This window comes from Aedes albopictus, chromosome 1 (genome assembly GCF_035046485.1).
Source record: "Aedes albopictus strain Foshan chromosome 1, AalbF5, whole genome shotgun sequence".
Lineage (NCBI taxonomy): Eukaryota > Metazoa > Arthropoda > Insecta > Diptera > Culicidae > Aedes > Aedes albopictus.
In genome coordinates this window covers 251,438,529-251,454,996 of record NC_085136.1, presented here as the reverse complement: position 1 = coordinate 251,454,996, position 16,468 = coordinate 251,438,529, and the positions used below count along the sequence as shown (strand labels likewise).

The 16,468-nt window shown below is 41.2% G+C and overlaps 1 protein-coding gene and 2 non-coding genes across 3 annotated transcripts in view; 1 reads left to right on the top strand and 2 right to left on the bottom strand.

The window, feature by feature from the left end:
- Window positions 1-16,468, top strand: part of LOC109400406 (polypyrimidine tract-binding protein 2) — a 1,522,650-nt gene that overhangs the window by 159,549 nt on the left and 1,346,633 nt on the right. The gene's annotated exons all lie outside the window — the stretch shown is intronic.
- Window positions 6,686-6,757, bottom strand: Trnag-ucc (transfer RNA glycine (anticodon UCC)). Its single transcript has one exon. It is a non-coding gene; the product is annotated as a tRNA-Gly (tRNA).
- On the bottom strand, window positions 16,209-16,280 carry Trnag-ucc (transfer RNA glycine (anticodon UCC)). Its single transcript has one exon. It is a non-coding gene; the product is annotated as a tRNA-Gly (tRNA).

The window sequence follows — 16,468 nt, the reverse complement described above, 5'->3', positions numbered from 1 at the left end:
TTCGAAACCAAACAGAAATTATATGTAATCCGAACCGTATTCTCTATATAATCGTTTAAAATTTGCCTCAGAATCCTAAAGCCAAATAGACGCCTGCTAAGCGGTCTGGGACTTCCTTATAAACCTCCTGAAAATCCCTTATACCTTTATATCCATCCTCTAAGCCCTATGAAACCCCAACTCCATAAATCGCTAGGCCTCAATTTGCCACCTCTTAACAACCCTTAAAGCTGTAGAGAACCCTCGGAAGAATTCTGTAAAAAAAATTCTCTCAGAAAGATTCCGTAAAGAATCTTCAGCAGGTTTCTGTAAAGAATCTTCAGAAGGATTCCGTAGAGAACCTTCAGCAGGATTCTGTAGAGAATCCTCGGGAGGATTCTGTAGAGAATCCTCGGGAGGATTCTGTAGAGAATCCTCGGGAGGATTCTGTAGAGAATCCTCGGAAGGATTCTGTAGAGAATCCTCGGAAAGATTCTGTAAAGAATACTCGAAAGGATTCTGTAGAGAATCTTCGGAAGGATTCTGTAGAGAATCCTCGGGAGGATTCTGTAGAGAATCCTCGGGAGGATTCTGTAGAGAATCCTCGGGAGGATTCTGTAGAGAATCCTCGGGAGGATTCTGTAGAGAATCCTCGGGAGGATTCTGTAGAGAATCCTCGGGAGGATTCTGTAGAGAATCCTCGGGAGGATTCTGTAGAGAATCCTCGGGAGGATTCTGTAGAGAATCCTCGGGAGGATTCTGTAGAGAATCCTCGGGAGGATTCTGTAGAGAATCCTCGGGAGGATTCTGTAGAGAATCCTCGGGAGGATTCTGTAGAGAATCCTCGGGAGGATTCTGTAGAGAATCCTCGGGAGGATTCTGTAGAGAATCCTCGGGAGGATTCTGTAGAGAATCCTCGGGAGGATTCTGTAGAGAATCCTCGGGAGGATTCTGTAGAGAATCCTCGGGAGGATTCTGTAGAGAATCCTCGGGAGGATTCTGTAGAGAATCCTCGGGAGGATTCTGTAGAGAATCCTCGGGAGGATTCTGTAGAGAATCCTCGGAAGGATTCTGTAGAGAATCCTCGGGAAGATTCTGTAGAGAATCCTCGGAAGGATTCTGTAGAGAATCCTCGGAAAGATTCTGTAAAGAATACTCGAAAGGATTCTGTAGAGAATCCTCGGAAGGATTCTGCAGAGAATCCTCGGAAGGATTCTGTAGAGAATCCTCGGAAGGATTCTGTAGAAAATCCTCGGAAATATTCTGTAGAGAATCCTCGGGAGAATTCTGTAGAGAATCCTCGGGAGGATTCTGAAGAGAATCCTCGGGAGGATTCTGAAGAGAATCCTCGGAAGGATTCTGAAGAGAATCCTCGGGAGGATTCTGAAGAGAATCCTCGGGAGGATTCTGAAGAGAATCCTCGGGAGGATTCTGAAGAGAATCCTCGGGAGGATTCTGAAGAGAATCCTCGGGAGGATTCTGAAGAGAATCCTCGGGAGGATTCTGAAGAGAATCCTCGGGAGGATTCTGAAGAGAATCCTCGGGAGGATTCTGAGGAGAATCCTCGGAAATATTCTGTAAAGAATACTCGAAAGGATTCTGTAGAGAATCTGCGGAAGGACTCTAAAGAGAATCTTCGGAAGGATTCTGTAGAGAATCTTCGGAAGGATTCTGTAGAGAATCCTCGGGAGGATTCTGAAGAGAATCCTCGGGAGGATTCTGAAGAGAATCCTCGGGAGGATTCTGAAGAGAATCCTCGGGAGGATTCTGTAGAGAATCCTCGGGAGGATTCTGTAGAGAATCCTCGGGAGGATTCTGTAGAGAATCCTCGAGAGGATTCTGTAGAGAATCCTCGGGAGGATTCTGTAGAGAATCCTCGGGAGGATTCTGTAGAGAATCCTCGGGAGGATTCTGTAGAGAATCCTCGGGAGGATTCTGTAGAGAATCCTCGGGAGGATTCTGTAGAGAATCCTCGGGAGGATTCTGTAGAGAATCCTCGGGAGGATTCTGTAGAGAATCCTCGGGAGGATTCTGTAGAGAATCCTCGGGAGGATTCTGTAGAGAATCCTCGGGAGGATTCTGTAGAGAATCCTCGGGAGGATTCTGTAGAGAATCCTCGGGAGGATTCTGTAGAGAATCCTCGGGAGGATTCTGTAGAGAATCCTCGGGAGGATTCTGTAGAGAATCCTCGGGAGGATTCTGTAGAGAATCCTCGGGAGGATTCTGTAGAGAATCCTCGGGAGGATTCTGTAGAGAATCCTCGGGAGGATTCTGTAGAGAATCCTCGGGAGGATTCTGTAGAGAATCCTCGGGAGGATTCTGTAGAGAATCCTCGGGAGGATTCTGTAGAGAATCCTCGGGAGGATTCTGTAGAGAATCCTCGGGAGGATTCTGTAGAGAATCCTCGGGAGCATTCTGTAGAGAATCCTCGGGAGGATTCTGTAGAGAATCCTCGGGAGGATTCTGTAGAGAATCCTCGGGAGGATTCTGTAGAGAATCCTCGGGAGGATTCTGTAGAGAATCCTCGGGAGGATTCTGTAGAGAATCCTTGGGAGGATTCTGTAGAGAATCCTCGGGAGGATTCTGTAGAGAATCCTCGGAAGGATTCTGTAGAGAATCCTCGGAAGGATTCTGTAGAGAATCCTTGGGAGGATTCTGTAGAGAATCCTCGGGAGGATTCTGTAGAGAATCCTTGGGAGGAATCTGTAGAGAATCCTCGGGAGGATTCTGTAGAGAATCCTCGGGAGAATTCTGTAGAGAATCTTCGGAAGGACTCTAAAGAGAATCTTCGGAAGGACTCTAAAGAGAATCTTCGGAAGGATTCTGTAGAGAATCTTCGGAAGGATTCTGTAGGGAATCCTCGGGAGGATTCTGTAGAGAATCCTCGGGAGGATTCTGTAGAGAAGCCTCGGAAGGATTCTGTAGAGAATCCTCGGGAAAATTCTGTGGAGAATCCTAGGGCTTTCATCAATATTCTCTCAAGATAACAGAATAATCATCATGGATGCGCTCTCATCAAAATTTTCATAGATTCTCATCGGAATCTACTCCAGAGATCGCTGAGTGCTCATCAAAATCATTTCGTCAGAATTATCTTCGTATACTCATCAGATTCTTTGTATCATATTTGCAACAGAATACAATCAGGATTCTCATCAAAATGGGCAAAGGAATTTCAACGGAATTTTGAAGGAGATCTCATGACAAACCATTCAGGCTTTGATTGACATCCTCTCATCAGGATTTCCGCAGTCATCACAGAGCTCTCATCAAAATCCTAGCCGGATTCTTTTCGAAATGCTCCCATAATTTTGCATTAGAATTTTCTCTGTACTCCGATCAGAATCCTCTCAGTATTCTCATCGGCATTCTCTTAGGATTCTCATCATCGAAATCTCTCCATATTTTTTTAGTCAAACCTTCTCAGAACTCTTATCGGAGTCACTCAAGGATTCTCATTGGAATTCTAGTTCTAAGTACTCTTAGTTCTAAGTATTCTAGTTGGAATCCTTTTAGATGTCTAAGCAAAAGATTCTCATCCGCGTGTTCTCTAGGATTCACATGTAAAATCTTTCAGGATTCCCATCGGAACCCATTCATAATAATAATCGAAATCTTCTCAAAACTTTTATCTTCTAAGGATTCTTCCTCAATGACTTCCTTTGTAGTCCTTTCAGAGTTCATGGCCGATATCCTCTCAGAGGCTCTGAGTCAGAGCTTTCATCTCAGGATAAGTAGAGAAAGTTATCGAAATCCTGGCAGAATTCTTGTAGTCATCATAGAACTCTGTAAATTAGAGAATTTCTCTCTCTTCTTGTCGAAATCCACTCAGGTTCCTTATCAAAGTACTTTTATCCGAATTCACTTTTTGTTCCCATTTGAATTCTTTTGGGAACCATTTCGATGAGAGTTCGGCACTCATTTTCAAGGATTCTCATTGGAATCCTTCTGGGATTATCTAGGAACCCATATTAAAATGCTTTCAGATATCTAAACAGAATCTTCTCAAATGTCTACTAAGTATCATTTCAAGACTTTTATTGAAATCTTTACAGGCTTCTCATCAGTATTATCGTCAATATCCTTGGAAATCTCTCAGGAACACCCTTAGAGCACAGAGAACAGACGTCTATCTTCGCTTTCTGCCTTGTGTAAAACTTTGTAACGGTCATATCGGAGTATGTGGTTATGCTCCCGTTGCGCGGCGCTGTTTCCAGTGCTCGCCGTTTTTGGCCGTTTGGCGCTCGTGTCGCTTTGTGGGCTAGTGTATTTTAACGATGAACACTGCCATCGTGGGGTCAAATCGACTTTATATGTGGGGCAGTCTCCGTTGGTGGCGCTAAGGTACACTTAAATCCTTAGCTTAAGTGTCTGTTCTCTGTGGTAATGTGAAGTGAGCGATGGATTTTCAAGAAAATTGTCAATCAAGAAGCTTTTTTTATATTTTTAAAGAAATTTAAGGAAAAACATCCGTTTTAATAGCTGATGGATTTGCCTGATAAACTTCTGGCAAAATTATAGAATTGATTTACAAAATCTCAATTTTTGACGAAATTTTTAAAAACACGTCACTGTTTTGCACTGCACTGTTCGTATTTTTGTTCCAGCTTAAACGTCTGTTCTCTGTGCTTAGAGTTCTCTCAAGATCAATCGTAAACCTTTTGAGATTCCCATGAGAAACATGCTTCTAGAGTTATGATTGAAAAGTCACTCAGGATTCTCATCAGAGTTCTCTCAGGATCATTATGTGAATTCTGTAAAGGTTCTTATCAGGCGCCGTCGACAAATTATGTAACGCTCTAGAGGGACGGGGAGTACGATCATTTTCAATCATTGTTTCAATTGTTTCAATCATTGTTGTGGTTGTTGTGACTTTCACAACCAGAGGCGCGCGCATTGTTTATCTTTGCTTTTGACGTTTCACACTAGCGCCTTCTGTTGACGATAGCAATGTTTCGTGAACCATTTCCACCAGGTGATAGTAATGTCACAGAGAACAGTCGTTTATCTTTGCTTTCTGCCTTGTGTAAAACTTTGTAACGGTCATATCAGAGTATGTCGTTATGCTCACGTTGCGTGGCACTACCCATCACTTTCATTGTTGTGTTTTCCTTTTTGATTTCAGTGGTCGCCGTTTTTGACCGTTTGGCGCTCGTGTCGCTTTGTGGGCTAGTGTATTTTTACGATGAACACCGCAATCATGGTGTCAAATCGAGTTTATAAGTGCGGCAGGCTCCGTTGGTGGCGTTGAGATACACTTAAATCCCTTACACACGATTCCGACGTATTTTTGTTCGAGCTTAAATGTCTGTTCTCTGTGGTAATGTGAAGTGAGCGATGGATTTTCAAGAAAATTGTCAATCAAGAAGCTTTTTTTTATATTTTTAAAGAAATTTAAGGAAAAACATCCGTTTTAATAGCTGATGGATTTGCCTGATAAACTTCTGGTAAAATTCTAGAATTGATTTACAAAATCTCAATTTTTGACGAAATTTTCAAAAACACGTCACTGTTTTGCACTGCACTGCACTGGAAATATCGTTCCAATTATGTTTGAGAATTCTACAATTTTTTGTGAATCATGTTTGATCGTACTATTCAATATAAACTGGATTTCGTCTTTCATTTTAAATCACTTAATATCCAGTAGTGACGCTACTTCCTTTCATCACGACGAGAAAAGTAAAAAGGTGCGTACTTTCCAGATTCTTTTGTTCTATGGCTAAGATTGGTCGTTTTTTCCTACTCTTTTTTAGTCTTCTCATAGAAATGAACAAAAACCGATTGCTCTCGAACGGCTCTAGGCGGTAGTGGATTTTCTTCTTTGGATTGGGTTAATTAAGGAGATTTTTTCACTTAGCCCCAGAAACTAGCCATTTAGCGTAAGAAAGGTGTTTTGCGGAAAGAATAGCGTCCGGTCCGGACGTGTTGCTCAAACCAGGAATTGAAATGAAATTAAAGAACCACTTAGGAAAGCATCAATCAAATTATATGTCGTTTAGATGATTGAATCAAAGCGGCACCTCATATTTTGAATAGATTAAATGAGTTCTGAAGAAATGTTGAGATTATTTTTTTCCTTACCCTTAAACTTTTGCAGAATCTGCAATAGTCTATTTTACGAAACGACAACAGTGTTGATATTGATATTAACACTCACGGGCTTGGACGCAACCTACTGTCAAATTTTCATTCATGAAATGAGCGATCAGCTGATCCGAAACGTCTCGTAAAACGGCTCATTTTGTAAATTTTGAAGCACAATAACTGTTTTTTTTTTTTTTTTTTTATTATTTACGTGTATTTTAACTTATGCTAATTCTACACTTCGTCAATAACTGTTAAAAAGAGTGTAAAATTAGCTTAAGTTAAAATACACATAAATAAACTAAAAAAAATGTTTTTTTTTTCGTGGAATCAAGACAACATAACATAGACGAGTGCACCGATGAACTGAATTCATCGCGGTCCGAGAATTTTGACACTAGAGCGGGGTCGCTTCCAATCAGAAGTGAAAGATTTCCAATCAGAATTGAACAATTCTGATTGGGAACGACCCCGCTGTAGTGTCAAAATTCTCGGATCGCGATGAATTCGGTTCATATTCTTCAGGTTAATGAACTCAAAGTTCATCGGAATGTACAAGAAATGCTTCCCATAATCAAAGATACCCATCCACGTACTTATCTCAAACAAAAAACTATCCTGCGTCGGCCGGGAATCGAACCCGGATCAACTGCTTGGAAGGCAACTATGCTGACCATTACACCACCGACGCCCAGATGGAAGCGAATGCTGGACAAACGGTGTGGTGTAGTGCGATAAGAAAATATTTTCGTTTGAGTCTGATATGTAGAAATTAGCATTAATTAGCATAAAGATGAGTGACATTTTTTATGTTGAATCTGCCTTGCACTACTACTAAATTAGATTTCCAAAAACCATTTCCATTTTCTGGCAGATTTCTCAACATCACATTTCTCAGCGAGCTGTTTCCAACGTGATGCGTTAGGAGACATTTCAAATGTTTTAGTAAGACCTCTGGGGGATACTGGCAATCAGCGTTAAAAAGAATGGCTAGGAAATTTCAGTGTGATGTCATGCGTGGTCTCAAAAGGATTTAAAGGGATTTATGGAGGATTCAAGCACCGACGGTCGGTGATTCAAGTACTTGCAGGGAAGGTGGTGAGTTTGGGCGCATGGGCTTCAAAGGAAGTTCAAGGAAATTCGGTGCTTTCCAGGACAGGTTAGGTTATAAATCGTAGCTTTGTATAATGAAATAAGTTATCGTTACATCCGTAGACTTAAGAATCTAAACTCAAGGACAGTTTGGATGACCTAGATCCTGACTGATCTGATACTGTCTATAGAAATTTTGGAAGACTTACTGGCAGTGTCTAAAAAATTCATCCCAATGATGTTCAATCAGTGTGAAAACGAACAAAAATAAACGAATGCAGTCAACCACCAACATGACGCCGAGAATGAACATGACAAAGAGAAAGCAAGACAATGAGCGCGACGCCTCGTAGTGTAATCAACGGTAGCTGAAGTTCTGTTTTGATCTTCAGCCCGAGCTCGGTGAATATGAATTTGAATTTTTTAATTTGGAAATGACTTTTTGTGCTTTTAGGCTATTTAAGGCACGTAAATGTCGATATGTTGCCCTAATTATACTTATTATGCTTGCTTTAGATGAATGGTACGCACCAGCAGTACTTTTTGCTTCTAAATCGTGTTTAAACAAAAAAAAAAATCAATTGAATATGAATATGCTGACTTTGAATATCAGTGGGTGGTAAGTTACTGGACGTGAAAGATTGCAAATCGTAGCTTTATATAATGAAAGAAGTTACCGTTACACCAGTAGACTTAAGGATTTAAACTCAAGAACAGTTTGGATGACCTAGAATATCCCAACTTATCTGATACTGTCTATTGAACCTTCAGAAGACTAAATGGGCATGATAGATTACAAATCGTAGCTTTGTATAATGAAAGAAGTTACCGTTACACCCGTAGACTTGAGGATCTAGACTCAAGACCAGTTCGGATGACCTAGGATACCCCGACTGAACTGATACTCTCTACTGAACTTGCAGAAGACTTACTGGACATGCTAGATTACAAATTGTAGCTTTGTATAATGAAAGAAGTTATCGTTACACCCGTAGACTTAAGGATCTAAACTCAAGGATAGTTTGGATGACCTAGGGTATCCCTAGGTCAGCTGATACTGTCCACCAAACTTTCAGAAAACTTACTGGACATGATAGATTACAAATCGTAGCTTCGTATAATGAAAGAAGTTATTATTACACCAATAGAGTTAAGTATCAAAAATCAGGGAGTTTGGAAGACCTAGGATATTCCGATTGATCCAGTACTGTCTATTGAACTTTCAGAAGACTTACTGAACATGATAGATTACAAATCATAACTTTGTTTAATGAAAGAAGTTACCGTTGGACACGTAGACTTTAGGATCTAAACTCAAAAACAGTTTGTATGACCTAGAGTCCTAGAATATCCCGACTGATCTGATACTATCTACTGAACTTTCAGAAGACTTACTGGACATAATGGATTACCAATCGTAGCTTTGTACAGTGAAAGAAGTTATCAGTACACCCGTAGACTTTAAATTCTAAATTCAAGAACAGTTTGGAGGGCCAAGGATATCCCGACTGATCTGATAATGTCTACTAAACTTTCAGAAATCTTACTAGACATGATAGTTTACAAATCGTAGCTTTGTATAATGAAAGAAGTTACCGTTACACCCCTAGACTTTAGAATCTAAACTTGAGAACAGTTTGGATGACCTGGGATATCCCGACTGATGTTTTGTTTGTTTTTTTTATTAACGACACTGTGCATTCGTGTCGATCCCGACTGATCCGATAATGTCTACTAAACTGAGGGGATTCTTAGATTTTTGAGAAAAATTTCTGCGAATCTCAGGGAGCTCAAGTTTAAGTTCAAGGCGTATCAATGCGTTTCAGGAACGCTTTCAGGAGGCTTCCCGAGGACTTCAAGAGGGTTCTCGGAGGTTGAAGAGCAGTTTCTGCGAGTTTCAGGGGGTTTTATAAGGGCTCCAAGGTGTTTCAGGAAGCTTCAAGTGAGAGTTTAACAGAAGTTTACGGTGGTTCCCTCCAGAGACGTTCCAGAGCGATTTGAAGACGTTTCAAGGCATTTCAAGATGTTTTAAAATAGGTTAGGTGCCCTTTGAAACGTCCGCGTCCGAGAGTGAGAGAGAAGGTTCCTGGGATTTCAAGAGGGTTCGAGAGAAAAGGTTCCAAGGCATTTCAGGAGGCTTTAAGAGGGTTTCAATGGGATTACAGTGAGTTTAACAAAAGTTCCTGGCTGGTCTTACGGGTTTTTAAGGGAGGTCTCGGAGACTCTCGGAATAAAAGTTTCAAGGAGCCTAATGTGGTTTTATAGGGGTTTCGAAATGTTTCAAAGTAATTAATGAGATGAATGGTGTTCCTGGGATTCCTGAGGATTTCAAGGGCGTTTTAGTGAATTGTGCGGGAAACTTGGGGCGGTTCAGAGGGTTCTAGAGGAGTTAAAAGCCGTTTCAAGGTTTTTGCCTTTCAAGGCATATCAGTTGGTTCCAGGAGGCTCCAAGAGGCCTGAAGAGGTTTCAAGGGATTTCAAGAGGGTATGAGAGAAACTTCCAATGGTTCCGAGGGGATTTCCGAGGGGTTTCGTTTTAAGTAATTTCACAAGTTTTCAGGAAGCTTCAAAAGGAGTTGTCAGGTGTTTCAGGAGGAGTTCTCTGTCATTTGAGAGGTTCCGGAGGTTTTATAGGGGTGTTAGAGGGGGTTCTATAACATTTACCCGAAAACCATTTACCCGAAAGACATTTACCCGAATGACATTTACCCGAACGTCATTTACCCGAATGCAACAAATACCCGAATGCGACATTTACCCGAATGCGACATTTACCCGAATACGACACTTACCCGAATACGACATTTACCCGAATGCGACACTTACCCGAAAAATGAAAAAAATGGTGGACTTGATCACCATATGACTTATCAGTAATAAATATGTTAAGGCCCGGTGTCATTCAGCCGGCTTTCGTTAGACCTAATAATCGTTATGCTGAGTGATCATCAAGCACTCTGGTGGAGGACTAACTGATGGTCAGAATGCAATTTTAAACAGAGGATTATTTAAATATTTTGTTCACTAACACTAACACTAACCCGAATCATTCAGGAGATCGCCCAAAAAGTGTTCACTGGAGACAATTTATTAGAAGTAGATGGAACTTAATTAGTTAGAAAAAGGTAATCCTTAGGGTAATCTGTAACAACGTTGTGTATTTTAAGTGTAGAATTAGCAATTAGTTAAAATACACAAAAAACGCTGTGTTTTATGAACAAGAAAGGTTTGCGGAAACGTAAGAAGCAAATGCAATGCATTTAAGAAGACTGTGACGAACGAAGAAGCTGCAGATTCAAACAATTTGCCATACCGGATGGCCGAAGACGATGTACGTATCTATTCAAATATGGATCATGTAGAGTTGAGTATGCTTATCTAATCGGCCGTTTTTGAAACTCAGGTGTTCTTTTAAAAGTTGCTTGAATCTCAAATCATATTTCAATAATTATTTTCCCTTCTCTTTATCATTGCCTGTTCTCTGGAGCAGTAAAATGCTGTTGCATTTAGGTTTTGAAGTTTTGATTTGAGAATTCTCCTTCTTTCAAGCTATAACTATTCTTTCGAAGTTATTATGGAGCCATAAGCAGTTTAATCTGAAATGTTCCCTTCTTTCAAATGATGACTGTTTTTTCAAATAGACAAATAACTATACCCCTACAAAGTTCGTTTTCATCATAATTCATTTGGTATCGAGTACTTCCCCCGACCTTATCAACTAACTGACTTTTTGATGAGTGAGAATGACCGATGAAACATCCAGCCATTCGGCCACAAATCGTTCTGGCCGAAAGTCATGAGGATGAATGCTTAATTGTCACCAAGCGGTTTGGTATAAATTGAACGAATATGTTGACTTTTTCATTACCAAGCTATAACATTTTCTCAACACAGGCTGCTTTAAGCTACCTATAGACACTTATATACACGGTCACAAACTGGCATCCATACTGCAAGCTTTCCCTACTTTTTCTAATATTTTCCTTCTTTTTAAAATAGGCTGTTCTTTCGAATTCGCAGTGTCCAACCGTGTACTGTTGCTGATTTGGTCGGTCAAACTGCTAATTTCTTCCTTCTTTTCATTAGAGGCTACTTTTCCGAGTTAGATGTTATATGGTTTATTTTCAGACAAACTTGTAATTCCATGGGAGATTTGTCCTTCTTGGAATAATGGCCTATTCGGGGTTATGGCACTGAGTTGTTTGGTGACCAAACTATTACCAATCCTTTGGAAATTTTTCCTTCTTCTCTTCAATGGCCGTTCTTTCGAATTTTACTGCTGCATATTTTATTGGCATTCGAACTACTTACTGTATATTCTTTCGGTTATAGGATGTTCTTTTAAATAACACTCTTACAAGATAAACTGATGGATTCCAAATCTACCTAAGATTATTTCCTTCTTTTAATAACAGGATGTTCTGTTTGGTGAACACACATCAAACTTTTTAATTAAAGATTTTTTTCAAATGATATGTTGGTTTTCCTAGGGCTGTTCTCTAATCTATTTGTTCTAATGATCATTCGACCTACAAACAGAGATTTCCCCTTCTTTAAATCATAAACTGTTCTTTGCTGGTCGAAAGAACAGCTTATGAATCGAAGAAGGGTAAATCTCTAGAGGGAATACTAACAGCGTTAACACAAACAATAGTAAGCTGCAGTGATTAGTTTTATTCAGGCATTTGCCCTGTGAACTCCTATCGCGCATCATTTCAGAGAAAATTTAATAAAATGTGTTCTTGATGAACTTGACATTCAAAATACTTGTCTAAGCCGCAATACAAAAAATACATGTAATTTTTACATTGAACAAAATAAATTAACTTTATTCACAAAATCATGATTTGTGAAGAGTAAAACATTACTCGGGTAAATGTCGTATTCGGGTAAGTGTCGCATTCGGGTAAATGTCGCATTCGGGTAAATGTCGTATTCGGGTAAATGTCGCATTCGGGTAATTGTCGCATTCGGGTATTTGGCATTCGGGTATATGTTACATTCGGGTAAATGGTTTTCGGGTAAATGTCTTTCGGGTAAATGGTTTTCGGGTAAATGTTATAGAACCGTTAGAGGGGCTTTAGGGTAGGTTTCGGGGGGCTTCAGCAGACTTAAACGAAACTTACGGGGGTCTTAATGGGGATATCGGAGAAATGGTGTTTCTTGAGATTTCAAGAGGGTGAAAAGGTTTTTAGGGGAGTTTCTGAGGCTCCAAGGGGTTATAAGTCTTATTTTAGCTTACAAGGTAACAAGCTCTTCCGATAGGCTCGAGGGGTTCCCGACAGGTTCATGACTTCCAGAACGGTTTCAGGGGAGTTTCAAGGCGTTTCAGTAGACTTCAAGGAGCCCGCCCGAGATATTCGAAGGGGGCTTTTATGGAGATTAGAAAAGTTTGTGGGATTCTCAGGAAGGTTCAGATTAATTTTAAGGCGTATCCAAACGTTTCCGAGCCTTTCAGTAGGCTTCATGTGGGACTCCGTGGGTCTTATATTTTCATTTGTTGATTTTAACTTGGGCTAATTCTTCACACCGTGCACCTCAGGGAGAGGTGTTCACGCGGAAGTTTTTGAGAGGAGTTTCTGCGAGTTTCAAGGGTGGGTTTTATTTGGGGTTTGAAGGCGTTTCTACGGTAGACTGCAGAGGGGTTCAAGGCGTTTCAAGGTGTTTCAGTAGGTTTCAGGCGTCCTCTTTGAAACACCCGAAAGTATAGGAGAAGTTTTCGGGAGTATGAGGGAGGTTTTAAAGGAAATTCAGAATTGAAGGGCTTCAAGGGCTTCAAGGGTTTCAAGAGGGTGTTACATAAGTTATCACGGGGGTCTCGGGGTTGGTTAAGAAGTGTTCCCTAGGGACATCAAGGCGTTTCAATGGGTCGTGTGGGGGCTTAGGAGGCTTCAGAGGATGTTTTGTAGGTTTAAAATAAGTTTCTAGGAGTATCAGGAAAGTTTCATGAGAGGTTTTCAAAGCGTTTCAATGATTTCATGGTGTTCCAGATGGTTTCAGGCGGCTTCGAAGAGTTTAAGAGAATCAACGGGGCAATTAGGGGGTCTGACAGGGTTTTGAAGGCGTTTCAAAGCATTTCAAAGCGTTTTAGTGAGTTTCAGGGGGATCTTCATGCGATTTCAATGCGTTTCAAGTAATTTCTCGAGTTTTCAGGAGGTTTTGAGGGGTTCAAATGGGTTCCCGCTGGTTTCAGGGGGTTCTCTCGCTCAGTTTCAGGAGGTTCCTGGGGGTTTCAGCTGGCGTCAGGAGACTTTAAGGTACATTTACGACGGTCATGGCATATCGTACGATTTCGATAGGTTTCAGAGGATTTCGGGGGAGTGTCTGAGCGTTTCTGGGGACTACATGAGACTTCAAACGAAGCTTTCGGGGGTGTTGAGAAGAATTCAGAAGGGTTCCAGGGCGCTTCAGTGGCTTCGAGTTTAAGAAAACACGTGGGGTCTTGAGTGGGGTTAAGAGTGGTTTCAAGACGTAGCATTAGGTATCAGGGAGTTTCTGTAAGTTTCAATGAGGAGTTTTAAGGATTTCAGGCGGGTTTCCATGGGTTCCAAGAGAATTCAGACGAGTTCAACAGAAGTTTATTGGGGATTCAAAGGAGTTTCAGAAGGGTTTCAGTTGGTTTCAAAGGCTTTTGGGAATTTCCTTGTAGCTTTAGGGCATTTAGCAGAAGTTTCTTGGAGACTCAGGGACATTAGAGGGTTTCATAGGGTTTCAGGGGCTTTTGGAGACTTTAGGGGAGTTCAACAGAATTGTTTTGAAGGTCTTATGAAGATTTTATTTGGATATGAGGCGCTTAAAAGTGTTTTAGTGAGTTTCATGTAGCATCAGAAGGAATCTCGAAGATTTCAGGGAGGTTCTCGGAGGTTTAAGAGAAGTTCTAAGACATCTCATTAGGAATTGAGAAGAGTCCTAATGCATCAGGAGGTTTCAGCAGACTTTTAAGGAGATTTCAAGAGAAAAACTAAGGAGATTTCAGTGGAGATTTTGGAGGGGTTTTAAAGCGTTTCATGCGGTTTTGAGAGGTTTTAGAGTGTGTCCATGTTGTTCCGAATATTTCTGAGGGCTAAAGGGATTTAAAGAGATGCTTTCGGAGTTCGAGGGCGTCTCAAGGAGTTACAGGACGTTTCAGAGATATTTCCGGTGCGTTTCAGTAAGATTCTAGGGGTTTGACAGAGATGGGCTTTTAGTGAAGTTTCAGGGTATTTCAAAAAGTTACATGACGTTTCAGAGAGGTTTAAGAGGACTCCAGTATGTTTCAGGTGAGCTTTTAGGGGAAAAACCCAATAAAATCGCCCATAACTCCCTGAAATAGCGTCAGTTCCCATGTAACACAATTGAAACCTTCCGAAACACCCGAAAACGCTTATGTAACGCCTCTGTAACGTCTCGGGAAACGAATGAAACGCCTCTAATAGCCGACTCGAAACATCCTGGACCCCTTGACACCTCTAGTTTTTTTTCACTTCTATTACAACGCTGTTCATAAAACTTAAGTGTATAAAACCCCGGTAATTCGACAATGATTATTGTCGAATTACCGGGGAAAACTTTTAATTCGACAAACTGGTCACCCGACACCACATTGTTCATTACAATTTAGCAACTCTGTTTTTGATTTGATTGTCGGATTTGTTATTGAATACAAATCCAACAGATATTGTGGTTGAAAGTTCGTCCTTTCTACGATTGTTGGCTCCTGGAGCTCATTCCGGCTGATCTTCAAGCGGTCTGTTGTCGGAAAGTACTAACTCTGATCTTCCGAAAGCAGCGGCTGCAAGAGGAGCTGCTGCGGGTGCGAGTATAAGCACAATATCGGATCGTTTCGTATTCTTTGAATCTATACAATAAAACGAATAGCTTGGAACGAGCTCACCAAGTCATGTGCATCCATCTGTCTCTTCGGCGTTGTTTATAAACAACGTTAGTGAAGAATTTAGTACCGACCACCATGCACAAGCATAAACCGCGTGTCAAACGAAACTAAATCCTCTGATAAGGTAACAGACGGCGCGCACCGATCGCGATCCTTGAGTTCCACGCAATACAAATGTTATACTCGTACTGCTTTTGGTATTCTCAATTTAGTTGAAAATCGGAGTTTTCGACTAGCGAAGTTGGATTTTTCTCCAAATCCGTGCGTCGGACCCAACTTCGGAAGTGGTGCGCTGAATAACAAACCTGGTCCACTATACAGCGCACCACTTCCGAAGTTAGGTCCGACGCACGGATTTGGAGAAAAATCCAACTTCGCTAGTCGAAAAGTCCGGGTTTCAACTGCACGTACAATACAATTTCCAATGGGAATACTTTCACCACAGACAAACAGACGTAACACTCACAGACAAACAGACGTAACACTTCGAACATTTTTCGATTCAAATCATAGTTACGGAAACATATTCGCCCAATGCTAAAAGGACTAAGTTTGGCCGATCACCAACTAGGTGGCGGTAGTGAGCAAACGTCAAACTCGAACAAAAACGATGCGAGCGCCACGGGTGGGCAGTTCGCCAACTATCATATTTTGAAAAAGACCGATAAATCGGTGTACGATGGGAATTATCAGAGTGTTACGTCTGTTTGTCTGTGTAACACTCTTCAAAACGGCTTGGCAGATGCATTTAACGATCATTTCAAATTTCATTTGATTTGCGCGATCGTTCCACCAGAGGCGCTAGTGTTCGGTCGCTTTGACGTTTGCCAGTGTACACGCGGCTGAATGATGCAAACGAAAATTACAGGCAATTTGTGTAGTAGTGTACGTGTCAGAAAAATGACAAATCGAAATCCATCATGGCCGACAGTGTCGCGCGCGGTTCTACTAACAGATGGCAGTGTTCTCATGAAAATGACGCCGGGCAAAAGTTTTAGATGAATTTCCTTTAAGAGTTACGTCTGTTTGTCTGCGCTTACACGGTGGCGTTACGCCACCAGTTATTTCACGAAATTGGTCGATCAAATTCAAAACAAAAACGCTCAAGAACAAGAAACAAGAAGCCCTTTGTCATGTCTCAAACAACATGCAAAATCCACAGTAAAAAAAAACATCCTGCGTCGGCCGGGAATCGAACCCGGATCAACTGCTTGGAAGGCAACTATGCTGACCATTACACCACCGACGCTCACAAATTCATCTGACTGGCGTCTTATCATACCACGTCACTCACTGCCGTAGTTCCGAGTAGGTATTTACCATGACAGCTGTCTGCCATTATGGTCCTTTTCATTTGACGTCTTAAATCAGCTGATTGTTCGGGCGTTTGACAGTTCTTCTATGAAGATGACACGTTCTTGTTAGCAGCTGTTGTTC